The following is an 11436-nucleotide window of genomic DNA, read 5'->3' as shown; positions in this document are numbered from 1 at the left end:
AGGAGGCAGTTTTAATGGAGGATGCACAAAGAGCAAAACAAGGAGTGACAAAATTCTGTTAACCCTTTAATGCCGTATATATATATATATATATATATATATATATATATATATATATATATATATATATATATGTATATATATATATATATGTATATAGTTTCTGAGACCTTTTGTATTACTTTATGGTAAATCATTCAAACATTCGTACTATGGGTATGCTATTTTTTTTAACAAGAACAGTTGCATGTTGCAGCTCTTCAACTTTAAACCTCATTTAACACTCTGATCAGTGATAAAAATTAGAGAAAAATTACTTGGACGTAAATCAAAGCATATTTAAGTATTTTTTGCTTTACTACCCGTCTACAGGTAGCCATGGCAACGCAATGCATGCCATTTGCTTGATTTTATTAGTGGATTTATCAACAACCCAGCAGCTTTCACATTTATTGTATACCATCAACTCAGCCTGGTGATTCAGCAAAAAGTTCGAGTCAAAAGGTTCAAATTTAAAAATCCATGGCACATCAAAGTTTTAATATACAGTATGAAATGTCGAAAATATTAGGATAATGATCGGTTATGGTTGAAAATCTAAATCTGAACAAGGTTGTAGTTAGGCTTCTGCTTGGACTCCATTTAAATGTCTGATTCTGGGATCATTTGGGAAACCATCAGGAAATGTAAAATTCAAGGATCTTTTATGAAATCTTTAACCGAAAACCATCCCATCCATCCATGTCCTGTACTAGCTTAGTCCAGTGGAGGTTCATGAAGGGCTGGGCCTATCCTAGCTGCTATCTGGTGAGAGGCGTTTGACCTGACCAGGTTTTCCAGCCATCACAAGGCCAACACAGAGAGACAAACAGCCACCAAAGAATTTAGAAACAGCAGTTAACTTATGTGTTTCTGGACTGTGGAAGAAAGCCGGGGGTACCCAGAGAGGGGAAACCAGTAACTGTGGTTACAGTTACCATGGTGATGCCAGGTTTGAGTTATGGCAGACCACACCCAGCTAAAACTGCTTCCAGGAGCATTGATTTTCACACAAACAAACAAAACAACAAATAAAGGGATGAGGCTCAGGCTGAAGCTCTGGGGTAATTTGTGGTCAAAGCTGCACATGCTCAGTCCGTCCATGTGACTCAACCAGCGTGTGACCTTCAGGGTAGAGAGGAAGAGTCAGAAGCTGCAGAGACGTCATGCTGCTGTTGGTTTGCTGCTCTGAATCTGCTTCCTGTTGTTTTCAGATGGGTTTCTCTCCCCGTCCTCAGATTTCTGCTCCACTCAGCAGATGTGGAGTCAGAACAACAAATGTTATTGCTGCATTCATTAGGAGATGCTGACCCCCCTTCTTCATGCTCTTCCTCCTCCTCCCACGGGTTTGTGAGAAAATGAAGATGTAGGTCAGGGAGGAGCAACAGATCTAACTGGACATGTTCTCCAGCTAAAGGCCTGAATCTGTTCCTGTTCGGCGGACCTGCCTTCTGTTTATGCAAATAACCCCAGACCACTCATCATCATCATCATCGTCATCGTTCAGACACTCACATATACGGTGGATTTACCTTGGGTCTGATGTCCAACTGGTTGTTATTTTATTGATTAACAGCAGTTAGATCATTATTGATTGTTCCTCTTTGTAAACATTACGTGTCTCTTTGTGGAATAGTTCCGTCTCTTTATCGTGTCTGTACGTTATATAACCGTTGGGACTCTTTGTGATCATTTTGTTTCTTTTTCTGGTTGTTTTTATTTGATTCTTTGGTTTTATGTGTGTAAGAGGTAGATTTATGTCTCGTCAAGGTTATTTTGTTTCTATGTGGTCATTTAATTTTTTAAAATTCTTTGAATATTTTCATTTTGTAATCTGGTGTCATGTTGTGTGTCTCTGTAGATGTTTGGAGTCACTTTTATTTGGTCCCTGCAATCATTTTGTAGACATTTGTCTTTTTTGTTTTATTTTGTTTTGTGTGACAGCCATTTTGGAATATCTATGGATGTTTTTAATATAATTATTTAGCTTTTCTTCATTCTTTGTGTTTTCATATAAAGTTCTCATCTTCTTTAAGTCATTCTGCGTATCATATAGCATCACTTACAGATACAGAATGTTTATTGCAGTGTCTAGGTCTGCCTCTATGGAGAGCAGAGAGATTCTTTGTACTTCATCTTCCAATCCAATGAAAGTATGTTTTTAAAAGTGAACTGTGGAGAAAATCAAAGAGTTTTTATAAAATAGATGAGCAGCTGACAGGAATCGATTCACCCGCCACCATCACACCCTGCTGCTAATCAATGCTGTAATAAACACACACCACCACCCAACTGTCCTCTGGTCTGACTGCTCTCATGGTCCTAAACTTATTCTAAAGCCACTTGATCAGCATCACTCAGCTAGTTTTTTCATCCTGGTTTGGAAGGCGTGCTGACTGAGTTGTTTCCTTTGGTGTTTCACTCATTTTTAACATCTGTAATGATGAATAAGGATCCTAAAAAGAGAGCTCTCTACAACCCAACTCATACCTTAAACTTTACCCTGGGAGAGGATGAGGAAGGGTGGAGTACTACAAGTATCTGCTGATAACAGACAACAATGATGATGCAACACTCAAGCTCCATGGACGCAAAAAATTACCCAAACTAATTGTGCATTATTTATATAACAAACAGAAATAAAACAATCATGTCAAGTTTTCTGAAGATTATTGAACCTCATCTAGAATAGAGCTACACAGAAACATGGACAAAAGCATGTTCCACCCAATAAAAGAGCATCTCACTGCCTACACGCTGCCTTTCAGCATCTCCTCTTCAAAGTCAGAGCAGATAGAGACAAACTGAGACCCATAAAAACAGTCAGACATCCGACTCAGACACTGAAGACAACCAGCGTCTTATTCATCCCGTCCTCACGGGGTTATCCCAGGCTTCATTGTGAGCTGCATCTCTCTCAGATTAGATAAAAATCAAAATGATCAGAGATTTGACATTCAGCAGCTCATCACTGAGTCTTTATTTAGTTACATCTTAACACAGAGACATTAATGAGGTGATCATATTTAGTGTGGTTTACTCATTCCAAGGTGGTTAGAGACATCCCTCAGAGAGAGACAGTGAAGACCTCACAAATGTTATTTATCTATTTTTCATTGATAATATGCTAATGAGGAAACACTGGGAATGTCAATCAATCAATCAAAACTTTATTTATATAGCACTCTTCATACTAAGCACAAAGTGCTTTACAAATAAAAAAAAAAAGAATAAAAGATTAGAGACACAGATATATGCACATGCCCACCCTCTCTCACACACACACACACACACACACACACACACACACACACACACACACACACACACAGATTGTGGGTTCTGTGAATGAAGGTCCTCACAAGTGTAGAGGCTTTAATGTGTGTTTGAAGTTCCCCTGAGACTGCAGACCTCAGCTGGTGTGTGTGTGTGTGTGTGTTTGTCTTTACTGTTCCCATCAAAGACCTTGGATATATTGATGGTCTCCGTTGCTATGGCAACAGGCCCGCATCCCCACCTCATTGCCATAGTGACACATTGAAATCAAGTGAAGGCTCTTTCTCTGTGACACACACACACACTGCCGCAGTCAAAGCAAAGCATCATGGGTACAGAAGAGGAATGTGCAGCCCCCACAGAGAGACTAAATGAACATTTATGAAGCGAGATAACTGAGATAAAGCGATCTGACATGTGTGACCTCAATTTGAATTATGAGGTGAAAATATGAAACAGGAAGTGACTACAAGAGATTAAACACACCAAACACACACTGCTAAGAAAGATGGACAGCTTCCACAGCGCTGAGTAACCAGCCGATCAATCCTCTGACGGGACTGATAATCAGGTCAGAATGGGAAAGACCAGGAAAACGGAGAAAATGAAGGCAAATAAAGAAAACAACAAGGAGCAAATGGAGGGAAAAAGAAGAAAGAAAGAAAGTAAAGAAAGAAAAAAACACTGAGAGAAAGAAGAGGTGATGAAATCTGCTGACAGGACAGCATCACTCACACTGCAGCTTCCTTGCAAAACCGTGGAAGATTACAGCCCAATGAACAATCAGACGTCCAGAAACATCCAACTTACTCAGCATTTTCTCTCATCATGAAGCTAAAGCTGATACAGCCATCAATCCTTCAGCTGTAAGCTTCCCAGTAACATCCTGGAACCAGCAAGGGCAAACGATGTCTGCATGTGTGGGGGAATCAGCAGGCGCCTCAACTTCACCGACCTTTAACTGGGTCCTCTCGTTGTAAAGCAGGCATAATAAGTTATGCTGGTTTTATGAATGACGACTGCTTGTAGGAAGAGGACCCATAAATACACTGTTATGAAGGCTAATGCCATTTCCCTACCCTTCCTCCCTCTCTGCTTCTTCTTTGCCTAAAGGATGCGGTTGCCATAGTAACGAGACAGTCTCAAGGGGAGAGATAGAGAGAGAGAGATGGAGGATGGAAGGATGTGGGGGTGGAGCAGGTGGAGAGTGTGATTGACGCTGTCTTTGTTCAGATGCATGAAGATCTATTTTGATGTAGGTTACAAACCTAAAACTCAGACCTCAAACAGAAAACATAAATGCAACACAAGTAGGTCTGTCTGATTTCAAAAATATTTTTTGTCTAGTGAAAGGGAGTAAGATCATGTAAAGTAATGTTGGCACTGGCAAAATTTTGTACCATTCAAACAATTCAGTCTATTTTTTCCCTCAGATACAGCGCAGATATTCTTTGTTTTGTTTTTAAGCTTTTCTACTGAAAAAGATCCAACACAATGATCTATTTCACTTTTTTATTTAGTACATTATAAAAACCAAGTGTTTACCAATGTGCTGTACATATAAGACATTCCACACAGTCAAAGATTCAGCACTCCAAAACGCAGTACACTGGAAACAATGAAAATACTAAGAAACACTAAAAAAATAGAAGCCTTCAATACACTAAAAGACTGACAGAGACAACACAATTTTCATGCTGTGCTAACGGCCAATGATACCTAACTGCTAAGAGGTCATGGGTGTCCAAAGTCGGTCCTCGAGGGCCACTGCACTGTGTCACTGCTCCAACACAGCTGACTTAAATTAAATGGATCCAACAGCCTATACAGTTATGCTAAATGACTCAATAATTTGAGTCATTTTGGACACTCCTGGGCTAGAGCCTTTATTTCTCTAGGCGCAAGGCAGCCATGTGGATTCCAGACTCCAACCCTAGTAAAATGTCCCACTGGAAACCCCAATTCAGTTGACATACATCACCACAGAGAAGTGATGCAGGCTCCATGGTGTATGTTACAAAGCTCTAATTGGTCATTACTTGATTCAAGTTTAATTAGTTGGACTTTTGGTTAATTAACTTGTGGTTTCACAGGATAACACTAGTTTACTTCAGCCTCCTGAATACCAAACGTCAGATCCTCATTCCTCAACTACAGTATGTGCTCTTCATTACAGAGATTTGGGGAGCAGGATGTATGGGGAAAATGTTCAGACACCAGTAACATCTCGGAAAGTTTTCAGTCAGACCTCAGAGTTGGTCATAGTTCAGAATCTGCCCTACTCTAAGCTCCCAATGACCTGCTCATGTCATGTCATGTCTAGACAGTGGTAAATGTGTCACTTTAATTCTTTTAGATAACTCTTTTAGAAAGTGCAGCTTTTCATATGGTTGACCATCACATTCTTTTAAATAGGCTCAAACACCAGACTGGCATTCAGGAAGTGTTCCTACAATGATCTTAATCATATTTATCTGATGGGACTTTCCTGGTGACGTACAGGAATTTTTCCTCCTCTATAGCCCAATTGGGAGAGGAGTCCCACAGGGATACATTTTAGGGACAATTTGGTTTTCACTGTGTATGCTTCCTTTGGGTTCAGGTTTTCATAAGTTCACCTCATTCCATTGTTATGGTCTCGACACATGGGACTAAGATGCTACTGTAGAGACTAAATACTAACAGGTGCAATGAGCTGATAAACACACAGGTGCACAATTAGTCCACCAAACAGGTGTCAGCTGGAGATTAAACTATTCTAAAGTGCATGAGGAAACTTAAAATTTACATGGCAATGTGAGCTGGGAAAGCTGGTTCGATTCACAAAGACACAACAGATAAAAGAGAAATACTAAATAAACTGGAATGAGAAACTTACTAACAAATTTTCTGCTTAACTTTTCTAAACTGTAAAATTAATCCAAGATAAATTCTTGTTTTTCTCTGATTTGTTTATTAAACCCTTAAAACTCTGCTAGATCTCCGACGCCCCCGAGTGTAATCGCCTGTATCATCATCGGTGTCTCAGGAACGGTAGTGTGTAACTCTGTGGGGTAAACTGTGATGGATAGTTTTCCCTTTAGATGATCTACGGAAGATTTCCAAGCATTTCTATCCCATCCAGGATACAATCGAGTCACAAAGTGTAGTGTTTATCCAGAGACTGTATATGATAGCTCCAAATTATCCATGATAACCATGTATTTATCACATTTTCATCATAAAAAATAGATCACTATCACTACTATGTTGCTTATAGACCGCTACTTAGACCTGGAAATGATGATGAAGCCACTTCCTGTCAGACTTTCCACCAATCAGAGAGCTTAGATTGAAGGTAATGTCCAATCAGGAGCAGCCAAAGATCAACCAGTGAGCAGAAAGTTCTGTGTGTGTGTGAAAAGAAGAAAAATAATGCTCCTCTATGGCTGGAATAATGCCAAGAAGACGTTTCTGATGCACGGTGGCGCCACAAAGCAGCTAAGCTGGAGTTGGTTTAGTGAGGATAGCAGGTAAATAGTAGCAGGAATAACTGGAAATGAGGAAAAAGTGGAAACATGGAAATAGTTTCTGTTGTGTGTTTGTTTCAGTGCTAATATTTTTTCTTCTGAAAGCCAAGACTTGAGAGAATGATGAGATGAGAAAAGGCTTTTGGTTGGTCTTTATGGTGCTATATCTATTGATACATTCATTTTAGCCACATAATCTGATAATGGAGGCTGTCCTGAAAACATAATGTGGATGTTGACTGAGCTTATGTGTAGTTCTATATTTTAAAAAAGACAGGCGCACCAAAAAAAGCTAAAATGACTTGGAGTTTTAGGGACTAACTAAAAATCTGCATCTTTACTAAAAACAGGAGGCTAATTGTCACTGGATGCTGAAAAGCTTGAGTCTGTCTGTCTTACAGATTCTGAAGGGAATCCACCCAAGGCCCAGCAGGCCCAGCAGGCCCAGCAGGCCCAGCAGGAACAGCAGGAGGATAAGCAGATGGATGATTTTACTGAGCATCATTTTATTCCCCACAATGAGCAACCACTTCCTGTCAGCAAGAACAAACAGCTCCGCTCTGATTTAGTCGCTGTTGACGGCAGGATGAAATGGAAAATATGCTGCTGAATCATGGAGGCTGCTGGTGAAGGGCAAACATTGCTGCGTGGAAACAGATGGAAATCAAACTGATCGATTGGATGACAGCGGCGCAACACTGGGGCAGGACAAACTGATGGCTCTTTGTGCATCTGCTGTTTAGAGTTGTGGTGACGAGCTACATTTGCCTTACGAGGAGCGGATCATGGAGAGGAGGACGTCTGCAGAGTCAGTAAGCAGTCATGCAGAAACATGTTCCTCCATCTTTGTCCATCATGTGAGCTGCATTGCAGCTGACATCCTCCCACGAATGCATCACTTATTCAGTGATGCGGTGTGTTAAAGGCCCTACATGAGAACAAAACAACTGCAGGCAGAGCAGAAACAAGGTGCAACAAATTCTTAAAATCCATCTGAATGATTCTGAAGACATCATTAGCAGTTATCAACAACTTATCCAGCTCAAACACGAAGTATAAGCCAGCTCGTTAAGCTCAGCAGCAAACTGCAGCATCACAAACAAGCAGCAGGGCGGCAAGGTCAGAGTAGACAGACTGAGGCGATGCTGCACAGACCCTCTCAATCTGACAGCAAGAGTTCAATCAGCTGTGTGTCGTACCAAAAAAACTCTCTCTTACATAATGTTCCAGCAGCTCTGCCTTGTTGCAGCTCAGAGAAAGAACTTCCAGCTCACTGAGTCACTACTGGAGATTAACCGGTGAGATCAGAGGTCAGACAGCCTTCATCCAGGTAGAAAACACTGCAGGACAGTGGAGATGGTCAACACCGAGTTTGTACTGCTCATGGTGTTGACTGGCGAATTATTAATCACTGATTCTTGTCATGATGTGGATTAATTCACACAGTTTAGTGCAAACAAGAAACTTCCAGACAAAAAAGTTAAGATAAAGATCCTGACCTCTGAATTGGAGGAACTTTCCCAGTTTTCCACAAAAATAATGAAATAATGTGGTGGACTGAGATGGAAATCCACCTGCAGATGGTCAATTATTTCTAGTAATCCCACTAAACTCACATACACTCACCAGCCACTTTATCAGCTACACCTGCTACAAATAAGTAATCAGCCAATCATGTGGCAGCATCTAGTCATGTAAACACAATGAAGACAACTTGCTGAAGTTCAAACTGAACATCAGAATGAGGAGGAAAGGAGATTTAAGTGACTTTGAACGTGGCATGGTTGCTGGTCTGAGTGTTTAGTCAGATAAGCACTGGTTCCAACCAAGGTCTGCAGAACAGCATCTCTACGTCACAACACGTCCAACCTTGAAGCAGATGGGCTACGGCAGCAGAAGACACACCGGGTGCCTCCTGCCAGCTAAGAACAGGAAACTGAGGCTACAATTCACACACACTCACCAACACTGGACAATAGAAGATGGAGAAACGTTGCTGGTCTGATGAGTCTCCATTTCAGCTCCACATTCAGATGCTAGGCTCAGAATTTGCTGGAAACATCATGAAAACATGGAACCATCCTGCCTTGGATCAACGCTTCAGGCTGCTGCTGGTGTAATGGTGGGGGGAGATTTTCTTGTCCCACTTTGGGCCCCTTAGTACCAACGTGTCCTGGTTTAACCAGCACAGCCTACCTGAGTATTGTTGCTGACCATGTCCATCCCTTTATGACCACAGTGGAGCATCTTCTGATGCTACTTCCAGCAGGATAATGCACCATGTCACAAAGCTCAGGTCATCTCCACCTGCTTTCTAGAACATGACGATGAGTTCACTGGACTCCAACGGCCTCCACAGCCACCAGATCTCAGTCCAGTAGAGCAGCTTTGGGATGTGGTGGAACGGGAGATTCTCATCATGGATGCAGCCGACAAACCTGCAGCAACTGTGTGATGCTGTCATGTCAATATGGAGAAAACCTCTGAGGAAGGTTTCCACCACCAAAGATTAAGGCAGTTCTGGAGGTAAAAAGAGGTCCTGATAAATAAGGTGGACCTGATGAAGTTAAATTTTCCACAACACAGTCATGAATATCCTGCACATCCAAACTTTAAATCTTAATTAAATGAACCTCTCAGAGGGTAAATTTTGGGGGCGGAGTCTCTGGTGGCGGGCTGGGTGGGAGGGTTGGTGTGTGGGGGTAGGGTAATGGAGGAAATGCGAGGGGAAGTTAATAGATATATTATTATGGAAAGAAACAATACAGAGAAAGTGAAGAAAAAGAAAAACACTGAGTTTTGCTGAAAGAAATTTCTACTTCAGTCTTTCTGCTCCGAGTTGGATCAACACTTTGCTCAAAGTCAAAGTAAAAACTATTTTATTTGTCATCAAACAGGACGAAAATATTTTCCACTGGTGAGATCTGACTGTTATAATAACCTTTTCAACCCCCAACCCACCCCCACCCCAGCCCCTCAGGCCCTCTCATGCTGCAACCAGCAGGGTGCACCTTCAAAAGCTCCCTCTCAGGTTAAATCTGTAAACTGTGGATCTGCTGAGCTCTGATATGAAGCATTTCAAACGATGCTGATGAGGACGAGGAGCTGCTGACGGCCACGCCCTCCTGCCTTCAGCCTCCATCACACCTCACACAGCATTTCCTCAGTATGGTCTTCTGTCTGGCTCCAAATTACTTTGTACGAACTGTCAATTTCATTTATTTTAAAATTCTGAAGAAGTTTTCTCATTGTTTTCTAGAAATTAGCTGTAAAATGAAAATAAAGTACAAATCCTGCTTTTTGGTGCTGAGTACGATCAGCTTTTGAGTTATGAACCCAAATAAAGCAAATCTTAACCTCAAATAAGGGTCTAAAAGAATCTGAGAAGCAATTAACAGGTCATCTGAAGCTATGGATTTGTTCTTATATTAAATAATACTATTATGATGCTTCATTTAACACCAGTATTTTAACACTACAGGTCTGTGAGGGTTGATCAAATCAACACAAATAATCATATTTGTAATAGTTTAACATTTTCATCTACAAAAGCAAAAGCAGAATATTTCAGTGCTCAAGCAGTTTTGCTCCAAAAAAACTGGAACGATTAAACATTCATGGAGGAATTATTAATTAATGTTTTGATGAGCAGATAATAAGATAAGTGACTACTGGCGCTAGGTCTTCTCTTCCTTATTCAAGAACTTTACCTGTTTCTAGAGCTGATTTACAAACCCAGAACTAAAAAGAAAAGAGCATAATGTTTCTGACCCTGTCAGATATTCACCAAACATCGAGTCAGATTTGATTCATATGTCACTTCATTAAGACTTAATTACTAAACAAAAGACAATTTCTGTGTTGTTTCCCTGATGTTTTCTTCGCTGTACCAGATGTTATTTGCAGGAAATCTGTCTGAATTTACATCCCTAAACAAAAGTTTTGATCCAGCCCTCATTTCTTTATTTTATTTTTTTTCACATGTTTAAAAAAGACTTTTAAAGTGGATCTTGAACGGTGGCTCTCCAGGCTTTCTGAGGGTCTTTTGTTCCCATTTCTTTACTTGCATCTCTAAAAAACACAGTTTGGCCGAAGCGCAACAGGGAAGCAGTGTGGGATCATCTGCAGCCAACATCCAAAGAACAGCTCTGGAAACAGCTTCAAGAAGCCTGGAGAACGAAGACTATGAGGAAAAATCTTCTCTAAGAGGGTCCAGACTGGGTTGATGAATGCTTACTATCTACATTTGTGTTTGTGGATGCTTAAATAAATGGCTGCACCCATTTCCTGTTGTTTACTGGTAATACACAAAGATGTGAGATGTGCATGGCTTCTGCACAGTGTTTTTCTTTTTCCTTGTTCTGGTGTTTTCTTTTCTTTCTCAGTTGGGTGAAGGCTGTAAGAGTTTGAATAAAGGCAACTGGACTTGTATTTCTTGGTTCTTGAACCAAGAAACTTACAGTTTTTCCTTTTTCACACAACATGTTTCTGTTCACAAAGAAAGAAGTTTGCAAATGTGAAGCTTTTTAAGGATAAAATCAACACATAATCAGCCTGAGAACCAACATCATGTTATCCAGCACAGCAACCAACATCAGCATCAGGACCACAC

The sequence above is a fragment of the Melanotaenia boesemani genome, chromosome 14 (genome assembly GCF_017639745.1).
Source record: "Melanotaenia boesemani isolate fMelBoe1 chromosome 14, fMelBoe1.pri, whole genome shotgun sequence".
NCBI classification, from domain to species: Eukaryota; Metazoa; Chordata; class Actinopteri; order Atheriniformes; family Melanotaeniidae; genus Melanotaenia; species Melanotaenia boesemani.
The sequence above is the reverse complement of the archived record's forward strand: the minus strand, read 5'-3'. Positions refer to the sequence as shown.